General features: G+C 42.0%; 1 pseudogene; it reads left to right on the top strand.

The window, feature by feature from the left end:
* Positions 1 to 14120: 14120 nt before the first annotated feature.
* Positions 14121 to 18005, top strand: part of LOC111968487 (leucine-rich repeats and immunoglobulin-like domains protein 1) — a 40406-nt pseudogene continuing 36521 nt past the window's right edge.

The raw sequence follows: 18005 nt of genomic DNA, 5'->3' as shown, positions 1-18005 counted from the left end.
GGAGGCATGTTAAAATGTTATGAGCATCCATCCAGAACATTTCTAACAGGATCCAACAAACTGACAGAAACTCGGCTCTGTTTTTTCTCCAGTTTAAACTCCATGGGTTGCTCTTTTATGTGGGAGTTGAAAAATCATATTAGCTAGGGGAGATCTATATCTCTTCCCTCCCTGGTTTATTTTTCATGTGTGTGTGGTGTGTGTGTGTGTGTGTGTGTGTGTGTGTGTGTGTGTGTGTTGTGTGTGTGTGTGTGTGTGTGTGTGTGTGTGTGTGTGTGTTTGTGTGTGTGTGTGTGTGTGTGTGTTGATGTGTGTGAGAGAGAGAGCGAGAGAGAGAGAGAGAGAGACAGACAGACAGACACAAAATGAGTTTGCAGGCTTCAGAGATAAGATGCTCTGTAATGTGATTCAACACACATCATAAGGAGCAAAACATCTGCTGTGCAGTTTATACTTTTAAGTCTGGCTGAAAGTCAAGACAGACCTGAAATGTACTTATTAGACCTGAAATGTACTTATTACAATAGTATTACTAATTGAAGAATATTATGCGTGCTCAGTCCCCTCCTGTACTCCCTGTTCACCCACGACTGCATGGCCAGGCACGACTCCAACACCATCATTAAGTTTGCAGACGACACAACAGTGGTAGGCCTGATCACCAACAATGACGAGACAGCCTATAGGGAGGAAGTCAGAGACCTGGCCGGGTGGTGCCAGAATAACAACCTATCCCTCAACGTAACCAAGACTAAGGAGATTATTGCGGACTACAGGAAAAGGAGGCCCGAGCACGCCCCATTCTCATCGACGGGGCTGTAGTGGAGCAGGTTGAGAGCTTCAAGTTCCTTGGTGTCCACATCAACAACAAACTAGAATGGTCCAAACACACCAAGACAGTCGTGAAGAGGGCACGACAGAGCCTATTCCCCCTCAGGAAACTAAAAAGATTTGGCATGGGTCCTGAGATCCTCAAAAGGTTCTACAGCTGCAACATCGAGAGCATCCTGACTGGTTGCATCACTGGCTGGTAAGGCAATTGCTCAACCTCTGACCGCAAGGCACTACAGAGGGTAGTGCATACGGCCCAGTACATCACTGGGGCTAAGCTGCCTGCATCCAGGACCTCTACTCCAGGCGGTGTCGGAGGAAGGCCCTAAAAATTGTCAAAGAACCCAGCCATGCCAGTCATAGACTGTTGTCTCTACTACCGCATGGCAAGCAGTACCGGAGTGCCAAGTCTAGGACAAAAAGGCTTCTCAACAGTTTTTACCCCCAAGCCATAAGACTCCTGAACAGGTAATCAAATGGCTGCCCGGACTATTTGCATTGTGTGCCCCCCCCCCAACCCCTCTTTTTACGCTGCTGCTACTCTCTGTTTATCATATATGCATAGTCACTTTAACTATACATTCATGTACATACTGCCTCAATTGTGCCGACCAACCAGTGCTCCCGCACATTGGCTAACCGGGCTGTCTGCATTGTGTCCCATCCACCACCCTCCAATCCCTCTTTAACACTACTGCTACTCTCTGTTCATCATATATTGTCACGCCCTGACCGTAGAGAGCTTTTTATGTCTCTATTTTGATTCGGTCAGGGTGTGATTTGGGTGGGCATTCTATGTACATTTTCTATGTTTTGTATTTCTTTGTGTTTGGTTGAGAATAATACTTAGGTAGCTTTTTACCACATGGTTTTTGTGGGTAGTTATTTTCTGTTTAGTGTTTTGCACCTTACAGAACTGTTTCGGTTTCATTTATTCTCTTGTTATTTTGTTATATATATTGTTATTTATTCCTGATTATTATTTGACCATGCTTGTCATTTATGAACATTTTGAACATCTTGGCCATGTTCTGTTATAATCTCCACCCGGCACAGCCAGAAGAGGACTGGCCACCCCTCATAGCCTGGTTCCTCTCTAGGTTTCTTCCTAGGTTTTGGCCTTTCTAGGGAGTTTTTCCTAGCCACCGTGCTTCTACACCTGCATTGCTTGCTGTTTGGGGTTTTAGGCTGGGTTTCTGTACAGCACTTCGAGATATTAGCTGATGTACGAAGGGCTATATAAAATAAACTTGATTGATTGATTGATTGATGGTTTAGTGTTCAGTGGAAATAAAAAACATGAACACTTACCACGCTGCGCTTTGGTCCGACAACTCTTCTTCAGACAACGAAAACCGTTACATATATGCATAGTCACTTTAACCATATCTACATGTACATACTACCTCAATCAGCCTGACTAACCAGTGTCTGTATGTAGCCTCGCTACTTTTATAGCTTCGCTACTGTATATAGCCTGTCTTTTTACTGATGTTTTATTTCTTTACCTACCTATTGTTCACCTAATACCTTTTTTGCACTATTGGTTAGAGCCTGTAAGTAAGCATTTCACTGTAAGGTCTACTACACCTGTTGTATTCAGCGCACGTGATAAAAACACTTTGATTTGATATCCAGCAGAAAAAAAATACTATTCACTTTCCTTATGCTTAAAACATCCACTTCCTCTGAAATACTAATTCAGACAGTGTGTAAGCCTTTATATTAAACAGAGAAACACCCTAATTAAGTGGTGAGTGTATAGGCTCAGGAGTTGAGGAATGAGGCAGTCATTGAGCTCAGAGAATGGTGGAGCTGTCATCTGTCTGACGTGTTGGGTTGAACAAAATGGACGTCTCTGGGAGAGCCTCATTCAGTCCCCTGCATTCACCACAGCACCAAATACCAAATGGCCCTGGCCGGTCTCAAGGGGTCCCAGATGAGCCCTTGGTTAATCTCACATACCCTCTATAACAGTGTATGGGACCGCTGTCACACGCTCCTTCTGTGTTAGAGGTTGAAGTGGTCGGTTGGGCTACATGAGGGTTCGGTCACAATTATTACCACTTTCTCTCACTGAGTTGTGCAATTTGATGGAAGTATCATTTATGAACTTTTTAAATGGTTTATTATGCTATGGCAAAGTATCTGCTTCAAAAAGATAGTACAGTTATGGTAAATGTTTCACTCTTTAGAAACTTGTAGGATTAAACATCATGAAACTTTCCTCAATGGCTTCTCCTTATACTTTCCAAAGCATCCCTCCATCCCCCTCAGTGGTTTCTGTTGAGGAGAGGATTCAGTAGAGTAGAGCCCTGCTGTATTTCCCACAGTCCAGTGCACACCCAGGTACACAGCACAGCACACATCACACAGCACACAGCCCACAGAGCTGCACTGTGGGTCCTAAATGTGCATAATGTGGCAGCCATGATCCTATTAGCTGGAGCAAAGGCCTGGGGGCAGCCAGGCAGCCATAAGCTCAGCAGCTGCAGCCAACGTACTGTCGGTCGACTGGAGAAATCTCTGCCATTATACTACGAGGGGGGTTACACAGAGGACGACAATCATCAGGTTAGCTTGGGCTGACGCTGAGCCTCGGTTGGAATGATGACAGAGAGGATCAGAGAGGTGGTGGTAGGGCATCGATGGTTAACTGTTTTTACTAGACACCCCAGGAGAAAACTAGAGAATGTTGCCGAATATGCTAATGAATACTTACAAACTATGGGGAAAAACTGTAATACAGAAAATCTAGGTCTGTTTTTTCAACAGTAAATCTACAGTATGTGACTTTTGAACACACTTTTTCACTTTGGCTTTCGTAGCATTAAATTAATAGAAGCAAAGGCCCTCTGCCAATTAAGATTTGGCTGGAGGCAGCAGATTCTGCACTCCAAAGTAACTTTCCCCTTTGATCTGCTTAAATAATGGCTTTTCCAGCAGGTTCATTACACCATGCAAATTTCTATTATGATCGATTAAACCAAACCCCCCTCCTCGTTGTCATAACCGGCCCAGTGAGCACTGCACTCTATGGGGGTAATGATGGATTTGGGCAGCCCCCTACCCTCCTCCCTCCCTCCTTCCATCCTTCACTCTCTCCTTATTCAACTTCCCTGTCCTTCGCTCCATTCAGAGTGGCTCTATTCAGCCCAGGGAAAAAGCCGCTGTAGCAGCAGCTGGCTGTTCTTTGCTTCAGGTATAGAGGGGCATTGAGGGGCTGGGAGCTCTCTGCATGAGCGAGCCACAGTCCTCCAGTCCCATTGAACAGTGCCAGAACCTCATATTCACCAGTCCCACTTTGTCAGAGTAGAATGGAGGGATAACCATTATTTTTGTCTTAATATCCAATAGTTATACAAGTCCTCAACAAAGTCTTCCTAATGAGTCTTATTCACGTTAATTAATTTCACTGATAGCATGTTATTGGGGTCTTTTTTGGCATAATCTCAGTCATATGTAAACTTATTACAGCAAATTACTGTCATTGGTACAGCAAAGAGGAGTGAGAATCTCAATTTGTATGTCTGTGCAAGTTGTCTATCCTATCAGACTGGGATGGAACACATACACAGCACAGCACAGGCAAAGCTGACCAGCCCTACTGCTAGAGCTAACACAAGCGCTAATTGCCATTTCTCCACAGTTAATGATACACTTAAGATAATGTAATGATGTCATATGAATTGCTCGTAAACATATACAACACACACAGAGGGAGAGGCCATATGTTCCTTTGTGGAGGTAAATGGGGATCATGTTACTTCAAATTAATTGAATTTTCCACCTCTGGCCTGTACTTTTATTGAGCATGTTTGAAGGCATAATTAAATTTATACCCAGGGGTCATTCTGATTTAGCTGGCTTATTAAACTACTTAGTGGATTTGTAAACACTCTACGCATGTGCAATCAATGGTGACGCACAATTAGCATATATACTTATTCTTAAGTGTTTATAGTATAAATGTATTACTTTCTCTACCCATAGTAGGCTAGGGCAGAGAACTGCACTATATTGAACCTAGCTTTAACATAAAACACCTGTAGACATGATATTCCTGTGTTTTATATATATTTCCACACTATGACTTTGGAATAATACTGTGAAATTGTGAAAATTATGATAATGCCCTTTTAGTGTAAGAGCTGTTTTGAAAGACTGCCTGAAATTTCAGCTTGTTTTGGTGGGAGGGAATTTTGGCCTTCCATGGTGACATCACCATGTGATAAATTAGTTAACAATCCTTTAAGAAAGAGAGTTCCAAACCTCTCTGCCAATAACTGCTTATTTTCAGTTTTCCCTCCCCACTCAAACCACTCCCAGACAGTCATAGCAATATTCTTGCTTGAGAAATTGTTCTTTGCTAAGAAGCTATTTTTGTTTCTTTTTGACCATTTTAAAGGAAAAATGCACGCAAAACCACTCATTCATGTAATTTACAGTGTTAAATAAAACTAATATGTCAGAACAATATTTGTGTGAACAATTGTTTCATTTTGTCGTTATGGTAACGTTGGTAGCAACGTAAATATCATTGTGGAAATCTGTTGCAACTCAAGTCGACTACAAAACCCACAATGCAGTGCTCTCTATGGGCTGGCTGGGTAGTTAGCAATAATACTAAAGTCAATATCAGCATGTGAAGTAGCTAGTTAGGTGTACAATCACCTAAACAAACTGCACTATCAATTTAAAAGTCTACAGTCACACCATGTTCAACCTGCAGATCGATGTGCCTCAGAGAATGGAGTCTGACATTCGCAACAGAAATGCAATGGCACCATGCAATGCACCCTGGACTGAATAGGCAGACAAATATTGTAGGAAAAATGTGCTACACCCTGTGTTAAATGACACATTTCTCCAGGTAGGAATATTGCAAAAATATGATCAATGGCTCATTCAAGAGAAGAACCTCACGTGTTATGACATCAGCCAGTATTGAAATATGACAAGTATGATAGACGTTTTCGTGATGTCAAATGTGTATTCTTATTCACTTACAGTGTAGTGAGAGCGGCTTTATCGCAATGCTACGTCATACCAGCTGAATTTCTGCCTGCTTGAACCGCAATAGCTCAGATACACATGAAAACATCAAATGACCCAGGGAATAGATAGAACATCTCTCAGAGATGCACAAAAACAATATAACATTCAAAATGGGTGAATCATTCCTTTAATTGAAAATAATCACAGTAAGGCACTTAATTGTTAACCAGAAATGTTTTGATATCAAATCAAATTTTATTGGTGACATACACATGGTTAGCAGATATTAATGGAAGTGTAGCGAAATGCTTGTGCTTCTAGTTCCGACAGTGCAGTAATATCTAACAAGTAATCTAACAATTTCCCAACAACTACCTAATACACACAAATCTAAAGGGGTGAATGAGAATATGTACATGCAAGTATATGGATGAGCGATGGCCGAACGGCATAGGCAAGGTGCAATAGATGGTATAAAATACAGTATATACATGTGATATGAGTAATATAAGATATGTAAACATCATTAAATTGGCATTATTTAGAATGCATTGTATAATGGTTATTGGTTATTACTGCATTGTCGGAACTAGAAGCACAAGCATTTCGCTACACTCGCATTAACATCTGCTAACCATGTGTATGTGACTAATAAATTTGATTTGATTTTGATTTATAAAGCGACTAGTAATCCATTTATTAAAGTGGCCAGTGACTGGGTCTCAATGTAGGCAGCAGCCTCTCTGAGTTAGTGATTGCTGTTTACAGTCTGATGGCTTTGAGATAGAAGCTGTTTTTCAGTCTCGGTCCCAGATTTGATGCACCTGTACTGACCTCGCCTTCTGGATGGTAACGGTGTGAACAGGCAGTGGCTCGGGTGGTTGATGTCCTTGATGATCTTTTTGGCCTTCCTGTGACATCGGGTGCTGTAGGTGTCATGTAGGGCAGGTAGTTTGTCCCCGGTGATGCGTTGTGCAGACCGCACCACCCTCTGGAGAGCCTTGTGGTTGAGGGCGGTGCAGTTGCCGTACCAGGCGGTGATACAGCCCGACAGGATGCTCTTGATTGTGCATCTATAAAAGTTTGTCAGGGTTTTGGGTGACAAGCCAAATTTCTTCAGCCTCCTGAGGTTGAAGAGGCGCTGTTGCGCCTTCTTCACCACACTGTCTGTGTGAGTGGACCATTTCAGTTTGTCTGTGATGTGTACGCCGAGGAACTTAAAACTTTCCATCCTCTCCACTGCTGTGCCTTCGATGTGGATAGGTGCGGTGCTCCCTCTGCTGTTTCCTGAGGTCCACGATAATCTCCTTTGTTTTGTTGACGTTGAGTGAGAGGTTGTTTTCCTGACACTACACTCTGAGTGCCCTCACCTCCTCCTTGTAGGCTGTCTCGTCGTCGTTGGTAATCAAGCCCACTACTGTTGTGTCGTCTGCAAACTTGATGATTGAGTTGGAGGTGTGCATGGCCACGCAGTCGTGGGTGAACAGGGAGTACAGGAGGAGGCTGAGTACGCATCGTTGTGGGGCCCCAGTGTTGAGGGTCAGCGAAGTGTAGATGTTGTTTCCTACCTTCACCGCCTGGGGGCGGCCCGTCAGAAAGTCCAGGAGACCCAGGGTCTCCAGCTTGATGATAAGCTTGGAGGGTACTATGGTGTTGAATGCTGAGCTGTAGTCAATGAACAGCATTCTTACATAGGTATTATTTTTGTCCAGATGGGATAGGGCAGTGTGCAGTATGATGGGGATTGCGTCGTCTGTGAACCTATTGGGGTGGTATGCAAACTGAAGTGGGTCTAAGGTGGAGGTGATATTATCCTTGACTAGTCTCTCAAAGCACTTCATGATGACAGAAGTGAGTGCTACGGGGCGGTAGTCATTTAGTTCAGTTATCTTTACTTTCTTGGTAAACTGAGACATAAACTGAACAAGTTCCACAGACATGTGACTAACAGGAATGGAATAATGTGTGCCTGAACAAAGGGGGGGTCAAAATCAAAAGTAATAGTCTGTATCTGGTGTGGCCACCAGCTGCATTAAGTACTGCAGTGCATCTCCTCATGGACTGCACCAGATTTGCCAGTTCTTGCTGTGAGATGTTACCCCACTCTTCCACCAAGGCACCTGCAAGTTCCCGGACATTTCTGTGGGGAATGGCCCTATCCCTCACCCTCCGATCCAACAGGTCCCATACGTGCTCAATGGGATTGAGATTCGGGCTCTTCGCTGGCCATGAACACTGACATTCCTGTCTTGCAGGAAATCACACACAGATCAAGCAGTATTGCTGGTGGCATTGTCATGCTGGAGGGTCATGTCAGGATGAGCCTGCAGGAAGGGTACCACATGAGGGAGGAGGATGTCTTCTCTGTAACGCACAGCGTTGAGATTTCCTGCAATGACAACAAGCTCAGTCCGATGATGCTGTGACACCACGCCCCTGACCATGACGGACCCTACACCTCCAAATCAATCTCGCTCCACAAGTACAGGCCTAGGTGTACTTAGGCCTAGGTCATTCCTTCAAAGATAAACGCGAATCCGACCTTCACCCCTGGTGAGAAAAAAACGCGACTCGTCAGTGAGAGCACTTTTTGCAGTCCTGTCTGGTCCAGCGACGGTGGGTTGTGCCCATAGGCGACGTTGTTGCCGGTATGTCTGCCTTACAGCAGGCCTACAAGCCCTCAGTCCAGCTTCTCTCAGCCTATTGCGGACAGTCTGAGCACTGATGGAGGGATTGTGCGTTCCTGGTGTAACTCTGGCAGTTGTTGTTGCCATCCTGTACCTGTCCCGCAGCGTGTGATGTTCGGATGTACCGATCCTGGGCAGGTGTTGTTACACGTGGTCTGCCACTGCGAGGATGATCAGCTGTCCGTCCTGTCTCCCTGTAGCGCTGTCTTAGGCGTCTCACAGTAAGGACATTGCAATTTATTGCCCTGGCCACATCTGCAGTCCTCATGCCTCCTTGCAGCATGCCTAAGGCACGTTCACGCAGATGAGCAGGGACCCTGGGCATCTTTCTTTTGGTGTTTTTCAGAGTCAGCAGAAACTCATAGCGAAGCGAACATCACTGTCGGCGCCATACTACTTGAGATGAAAACGGCGCTTTAAGTACCTTACTGTAATAGATTATTTTAAAGGCCCAATGCAGACATTTCTATATCAATATTAATCAATTTACCACATGGGGATGTCACCATGGAAAGCCCTACACATGCAAACCTGCTGATTAGAAGCTCAGGTGTAGATTGTATTTTCAACCAGCAACTATCAGGAAATAACACTGATAAAATTGTTTTATACAGTACTTTTACAGTGCTAGTTTCATCAGCTGAATTCTGACTGCACTTGGCCTTTAAGTCTTTCTTGGGGCCAATGAAGCAGAAACTTCAAGAGAGGGACAGAAAGAGAGAGAGAAAGTCTTGGCACTAATGCATTCGCACTAAAAGCACAGAACAAAGGAAGCTCCCAGACAAATGCTGGGCGGCCACGCTACACAGAAGTCACCTTTCAAAGAGCTATAACATTCCTTTCCTGGGACAGAACAAAAACTGCTCCAGGCCATCGCTTCAAGGCCTATTAAAACAAACACAGTCAAATAAACAAATAAGTCACCCGTTCTCCTCCCAACCGAAGCCTTGACTCAACCAGTGCACTGTGTTCAACTTTGTCTGATGTAAGGACATGAGGGACGTACGACAGAGGTAAACATCTGTTGAAAAGAAATGGAAACAAAACTGTAGACACAGCCCTGTTTTCAACAATGGATGCCTTCACTGTAGTTGACATTGACTGAGGTACATGAGTAAAAGACAGTGTTGGAGTGTATGCCACGCCCACCCTTCAGCGGAGCAGGTTGGGGAAGAGGAGGAGGAGGCATCGCTCATTGCCTTGCCCTGCTGAGTGGCAAGCCCTGGCCAATGACAGCAACTTGGAAGAACCGGGTGAGATTTACTCACTTCATTAAACAAACAATGGTGAGAAATGTAAATGTTAGTACACACTTTCAATAAAAAGAAAATCCAGCCATCTTGTTTGTACACCTGGGTGGGGAGTGGTTGGTTGTGTGGAACTCATTCCACCACACTAAAGCCTTGTCTATTCAGCACACTCTTTGTTTTCACCCTCCTCCAGCGACAGGTGTTAAGTTCATGACCTGTGTGGAATACTTGTTTCTACAAACATGTTTTTATGGCCCACATCTCTCAATACTTCTCAATACACTGACCCAAATTGGACAAGTTGAGAGCGTATACAAGAGATTAAAAGGGATAAGTGAAAGATATAATAGTCCCTTTAGCAGAGAGTGAGTGCTCAAAAGAGTGCAACTGAAACTTGCACTCCTTCCCAAGAGGGCTCAACTCTATTAGTGAGTGTTGTCCTTTCATATTTTCCCCTTCTCACCGTCCACCTACATCTGTGTGCCTTTGCTTTCCCCCCTGCTCTCTCTCAGATCACGCATCACACCACTTAGCAAACGGCCTTGTATCACAGGACATGTCCAACTGTCTATGCTACCCAATAGCAAGGCATTTCCATGCTCACGCACACCCGTTTGCCATCCAATGAGAGTTTGATGAGTTGGCCTCATTTCACACCTCTCCGTTTTATTGTTGATGAATGGCTCAAGCAGATGGCTCGTTATCTTTGAAGACTCCAGTAAGACAAGCGTGACAAATCATTCTGGGCCCCACACTCACCCCTTCCAGCCTCCGTCCCTCAAGAAACTGTGGAATAATCTCACAATGTGAAAACTATTTAACATACCAACAAAATTCTCCTCAGCACCATTCTCTCCATACCAAGTCCAAACATCTTTATGCATTGCACCTTCTTTTTAACTGCCTGGCGTGCACTTCCCGCTTTCATCCCATTCCAGCTGTGCAAACTCATGCTATGGTTGGTGTTAAACTATCAAAATAAAGAAAATTGCACACTCCATGTATAATGTCCCAGCAATTTAATGGGTATTTACCAACGTTTTGGCATCAATGTGCCTTCTTCAGGGTAATGTCATAAATACTCGAACCAGGTTATGTAGACACACAGTGCAATTAGTGTAACCAATGACAGTGGTGAGGTGTATCATAATGATTACGTTAATTAAAATGAATTAGTGAAACTGTTAACAAAATAGTATATGGCATATTAAATATATTATGCTATTGTCATCATATAGAAACATAATGGAATATTGTACATCATATTAGCGTCAACATACATTATTGTTTCATTGAATTTCACATAATTTCGTATTAAATTTTTGTTACATGTAATATTGGTTCAACCTTAATATATAATGATCATCATCAACAGGGGAAACATATTAGGTGTATGCTAATAAGCTGTAAAAATTACTTTTCAATATATAAAACTTGTTCATGAAGGAAAATGTGTTCATAAGAAGGGCCTGAGATCAAAGTCAATATTGGTTGGTGTTGGTGTTAAAAACATCCATGCACACAGAGAGCGAGAGAAGGAGCTTCGCTCATCTGATGCGCTCATTACCTCCTTTACAGCACACTCTCATGAGAAATTCACATCCACTCTCCCATCAGTCAAACTTCACAGAGTCAGACCCAGATGGGGCCACAGGGAAAGCAGAAGTCCAGTTGTGGTAGCCATAGCTGTTAATGCCTTCCTCACGCTGTGGATCCTCTCTCCCTCAGACCGAGCAGCCACACTCATAAATCAATCCGTCAATCCATTCAAAGTTGTTGAAATATGTCTAAAGTCTCCATGGAATCAGGCTACATACATGTAATGCACACGTGGTGCAGGATGGTGCCATTGTCTTGTGTTGTGATGAAGTGACTTTCACATTCTTTTCGTCACAGCATGTAGTAATTTAGCACACAAGTTTAGAGTACGTGTATTGAACAAAGTGTAAAATATCTGGTGAGCTATCTTTCTATCTCTTTAGTTTATTTGGTACATTATCTAGTGATTGTTACATTCTTTGTACAATGAATAACATTTAATTTGATGGCATGTAGACCTTCACTGGGCAGAGGTGAATTATAACTCTGTGAATTAATTTAACTAATATTTAATTTGTTATCAACAAGATTAACTTTAAGGTTTAATTTGACAGATCCTCATGCACATTCACAGCTGGTACAGCAGAATTATGACTCCAAAAGTCACACAAAAGTAATTTGCACACCAAATCATTGACAGAAGCCCCACCACCAGATAAATCATATTGGAAAACATGTCAACAGTATTCTCAAAATAGACCACCAAAATACCTGATCTAAATGCCATATCTGTTAAAAGAACATTAAAATGCAAGGCCACATATTTCAGATGGCTGTGATTGTATCCCCTCAAGCGCCCATAGTTTCAGTCAAGGAAACATCAGGGACAACATGCCACCAACACCTCACCCCACCTGTGGGCTAGCACACTGTCTATGCATAGCTCAATACTTCTGATGCAATGTGAAGCAATGTGAAACCTAGAACTATTAATTGCAAAATGAAAAAGGAACTCATCTATAGAACCATCTGCAGTGCTGCAGGTGTGAATATCCATGTCCCCAGTGTAGTGATTAATTAATTGCATGACAATTCAGGACTTATCCTAACATGTAGCAATAGCTCATTCTGAGTCAATCAATAGGACCTGTCATAGCCACAAAAAAGTAAACGGAAAAAACAGTTCACAAGGCCTAAAGGCTGACAAGTTCAACAATTTATTGCAGATGTGCATTTTGAGACAACGGGCGGACATGACTTCACCATTTGGGAAGAATTATGCGCTATCATGAGACCCATTATAGGACACCTCTGAATCACGTAAAGATCCTTCTGAATACACACTCACAACTCAACTCCAACTAAGATATTTTCGGAAAAGGAAAAGTTCAACATCATTGCAACAATAATGGATTTTATATTTTGTTTGTAAACTAAATGGTAACACTACTTATACCTGTATAATAACAATGCAATTACTATAGGACAGTCCCTATGTTAATAACAAACAAAGCTCAACTCCCTTACTATGTAACTCCAATGCATACTGAATGCAACAACCTAGGGTAGGCCTACTAAGCGGAGGTCAGATTTACGTAAACTTTTTTAAGGGCGAAAAAACATTCATAGTGAAAGGAATTTTATAATATCTGTACATTATAGGAACACCTGTAAGTACAAAAGTACAATGATTCATGTTTTGCTTTAGTATGCGATTAATAATCAGTGGTAGAGACATTGTAAGTGCATGAAGAGGTCAACTGTACAATAGTCAGATGTCTGTGTGTTGAAGCTATACTTTCAGTTCCTGTTGATACTATGTTCCAGTCTTACTTCTGCTAGTACATGATAGCAATAGGAGGAAGAAGGATTGGGAAACTAACTGCAAATAACAATAAACTGAACTCCGCCTAGCAGAAACATCTTTGTATTAGCACCTATTAATTATGAGGTTATATGGTATTAAAGTTAAGGGACATCACCCTGGCTGGGGTGATCCTCAGTAAGGGATAAAACGGGATAACACCATCTTTGTACTGAGTGTGTTACTTGCAAATTACTGTAAGTGTATACTCCGGGTTGCAATCCTTATTAAACAAACTAACCTCTGATCAAAGAAGTTTCCTGTGGTCACTTGTGTGCACATAGGGCAGAATTCCCTTACAATAGTGTCAGAATGATATACAGTATTTGCAGCATTTCCACTGCTATCTATTACGGAAGGCTATCATTAACCGATTATAGTGCTTTAACCTGGTCCTTGTCCCTTTAAAGCGGCACTCAGCAGTAAAAACAATAACATTGCGTAATCCCCACCCCCACCCCTGGTTTGGTAAAAAGCTGAGGGATGGGGCTGAATAAATTGTATCACTCTCCAATTCCTAGATATCAAAATGATCGTTTTAACCATGTTTTGAGGCTACATAGTGTGTGTTTACATTTTCTTTGTTTACAAACATTGAAGTAAAACAATCTTATATTTTGGGTTCTGATGGGGTACGACAATTGAACTAAGCTCATGAGGCCTTTATAAGTTATATTAGTCAAGAATCAATGGGTACATATCGTTAATGTATACGTCCCAAAATGTATGTAGCAACTGCTGATTGCCCCTTTAAGACGCGGTGAGCATGAAAGGAGGTGGTGAGGTTTCACACCCGGGGTGGGAAACATGGGTTGGGTCAACGACTGGTGAGTGACAGCTGGTCACTGGCAGTCGAACCGCCTGTAGAATCCTAAACAGCCAGTGAGATTAGGAGTTTACCGTTCCTCAAATTTGAACAGCCAATTGCAAGGGAAATGGGAGGTTCCCTTGTGCATCCAAAGTGGGACTACTATGGAACGAAGACTGAAAAAAGTAAACTAAATCAAGAAGAAACAACTCATAGTGGATACAGTCTGAAGTTGGGCACTGAATTTGTTAATAATCCGACAGCATCTGATAAACATTTCCTAGGCTCTTCGGATAGCATAACGCGTCGAGGGTGCGGCGAAGTTGGGATCAATTGGCACTAGCAAGGTGTTTCTTTTTTTGGCGTTTTGCAAGCGTCATAAACGAGAAGTCAACGATCGTTTTCGGCACTAAACTTTAGCTGTTACATTTGCATAGCAATGGAACATTGTAACACAGTCCACGTTTTAGCCAACATTCCAAGCCCGCGATGAAGAGAAGATACGTTTCAACGTTTATTTTGAGTGCGGAGGCAACGCGCATAGGCTAGTGTTTAGATAATGTGTCCATTTATTATAGGAAAATGTGTGTGTCACTTGTATGTTTGACATGCTGAAAGTTGTACTGAAAATGAGGAGCCGCCGTTGATGTTTGCCATATTTTTTTTGCCTATTATTTCAATGTTTGCCAAAACAAATCGCTTTGCCAAGAGTCCTCGTTTTCAGCGTTTTATGGACAAGTTCTACTTGCATTTAATTATGTTTACTTGACAAGTCTGTAGCCTTATTGCTAAGTAAACCGTGATTCAACTTTGATTTCAGACTACATAGGACACGAGGAGAAAGTTGTACTGAAATTGTTTTAAATTACTTATTTGGAAGAGTAGACCTATTGACCTACACCACACGTTTTTGTTTTTACTTAATTTTAGCACAACGCAATTGATGTACTATAACAGACCTCACTATCTCAAAAACTGTATCATATTTCCAATTTGAGGAGAGATCAGTGGCCGCTCGATTAAACTGGATACAAAATGGCGGCGCCCCTGGAGCGAATTGGATCGGGTTCTCACTATGGTTTTTATTTAGTGTTCTCGCTGGAACTGTTAATCAATTACGGTTTGAGCTCAGATTTACAATGTGCTCAGAACTGTACCTGCAATGGAGATTATGTGGACTGTAGTCATTTGGATTTGACAGATACACCGCTGGACCTGCCGATTCAGACAGTTTCCCTGTAAGTAGATTCGAGCTGCAGTATTAATTGACCACCCTATATCAGGATAAGATACAATGTTGCCGAAGGGAACGCAGCCCTCCATCGACTGAATCTTTGTTGAAAGGACATAAATTAATATTTAAATTAACTTTTATGGAGTTGTAACTTGCCTGATTGCATGGTTGTCTTATTACTTTGTAGCCTATGCCTCACATCATTGCGGCACACCAGAACCCAAATGGGCTATTCATGCATGGACAGCGGAATACGGATAATGTCAAAACAACATCTTTGTCGATTTGTAATTTCCAATGAATCTGAAACTACTTAACAAGTTGCTTTCAATTGTTATCCCGTTCAATAATAGGCTTTATTGACGTATTAGGCTACTCCCCACCTCTGAATAGGCTACTTCAAGGGTGACCAAAAATATATACATTTGGGAGGAAATAGCCTATATAACTAAATCGTGTCAATTAGGAAGATTAGATACATTTTCAACAATCTAAACAATATCTACTTAGGTATTTGGGCAAATCATTTTTCCAAGGAAATTGACTAGCTTAAATCTCATTGGATTTAAACCTCTGTGTTGTCTAAACATCACCTCATAAATAGATTTATGATACTTACAATACTAGTCCTTTATCCCCTATTTGGTTCTGTGGCCGTGGCCCACAAATTGGATTTCTAGTAAATTAAGCGTGTATTCTCAAGACATCATTGGCCACAATGGGGACACAGTCTGCAGGTTTGTTTAGGAAATGAGCCAATTGAGAAACATTTTCTTGGAATGTGTCTTGAAATTGAGAACATTTCAGTCCTCATCCCATTGAAACGACACAGGTTGTTTATAGACAAGTTACTTTTTTTTTCAATCATAATTTTGGCTCAAGCAGCAGTTGGACCACTGTTTCAATGGCAATTGTGAATCCTCAAGTACAATTCAACTGTTTAGCAGGAATGTTGAGGAGGAGAGAGAGAGATGTGTATACAAGTCTTTTTTTGGGCTGGGGGTTTAAAAAGTGAATCTTCTCAGACTCCCAGGTTCCTGTTTGAGGCAGTTTGTCTTCCCCTGGGAAGTGAGGAATGCAACTTTTTAAAAAGTCCTCTAAAATGTGAATAATGATGCCTTATTGCCCTTTAGCACCACAGTGGTGTTTATGGCATAATGTAACACTGATGCATAGGTATACAGTACTATACTATCCTCAACACCACTACTAGAGCAATGGGGACACGTTTCTCATCTGGAATGGCTAAATGCAAACATTGTGGTGTGATATCTGGTGCCTGGCGGATCATGTCTAGAACAAATATATATATATATATATATATATAGGTTAGCCTACTTGTTATCTGTAAGTACCTTATTGGTCAAGATTTAGCTGTGACATACTCTTGTTGTTTTCAAATTGAATGGTTTTATTGCATTGAATTAATCTGTAAATCACTTAGGCCGCGTATTTCCCCACGTTTGTAGACGCCACAAAGGGAGACTTTCTTCTCTGGTTTTCTATTGAGACTGTATGTGATCCCATTAACTCTTATCCCAGTTCATTTGACTTGTTGGAAGGAGGAGATGCATTCGTATAGGTGGATATTTCAGTCTGTGTGAAATGTCTGTTTACAAAACGTGTGTGTGGATGGGGGTTGGGCACAGGGGAACTGCCATTTCACTCTCGCTCATTACAAAGCATGCACTTTTTTCCCCCTCTTGGCACTTCAAAAAGCTGGGCGTTTAAAAGTTTACTGCACACAATGTGTAGGGAGAGAGGTGGAGATGAATGGGCAGTCACTGTGGACTGCTCGCTGGTCGGCTGGAGCTACCTCTATAATTTATGATCAAACGGATATGCCTCATGGTTTGGCCTGGTCTGAAGAAAGGTCCACAGAGACTCACTCAATGCATCACGTAAGGAAGGAGAACATTAAACATGAACATTTTATCAACAAATACCTTTAATCCTCAATCTTAATCCTATAACGATGGAGTAAAATATGATAATCTCATAAATCTCATTAATTTATTTAAATTAATTTTAGACTGGACTATACTATGATTTTGAATCTAAACTTTAAAATAAAACCTTACTACGATTCATTGAGATCTTAGTTTTAGACCACTGTGTAAGTGTCCTGTCAGGCCATGCTGGGTTTCACACCAAATGTTTGTCTCTCAACCTCTGGGGAAAATGTGCCAAGTGAATTAGTGGGGGGAATAAAGTGTCCCTGTAATGTTTAGACCTGGCCTGGGTGGATGCTAGCAGTAGTAGCGGTCGGTCAGTCAGTGTGGTGGGTAAGCGGACATTACTGTTGGGTGTCTATTAAAACAAGATTGGTCCAGCTCACAGTGAGCTGCTCTGAACTGGCTCTTCTGTAGCAGAATGCCATTGTGTTGGTTAGGACAAGATGGACGGCATGATGGCTTGAGTTTTAAAAATGTCTGAGGTCCTAGATATAATTTTTTGTAATACTCCTATTTAAATTCTTGAACTGTATACAATAATTACATTTCTCATTCTCTTCATATACTGTATGTGCTCCTGAACAAATAGTGACTTGCTGTTGTAATATTTTATATGGGCCTATATATAGGCCTAGTGTAGTGATGACAACTCCTACAGTAGCATGGATTTATTAGGGGTAGATGGGGCAGAGACTGGGTGCTCCAATACAGTATATCCGTCAGTAAGAGCGAGAGTTTTCTGAGGAAACTCTCTGGGCACGGGTTGGTGAAAAATGGAGCCATAATGCCTTCCAGTTGTCAAAATAGTTTCCCTGTTCTGCCCTGTTTTTACAGCTCCC

This window comes from Salvelinus sp. IW2-2015, linkage group LG1 (assembly GCF_002910315.2).
Source record: "Salvelinus sp. IW2-2015 linkage group LG1, ASM291031v2, whole genome shotgun sequence".
In the NCBI taxonomy this organism is placed as follows: domain Eukaryota; kingdom Metazoa; phylum Chordata; class Actinopteri; order Salmoniformes; family Salmonidae; genus Salvelinus; species Salvelinus sp. IW2-2015.
Note: the sequence above shows the minus strand (reverse complement) of the source record. Positions and strands in the feature narration are given on the sequence as shown.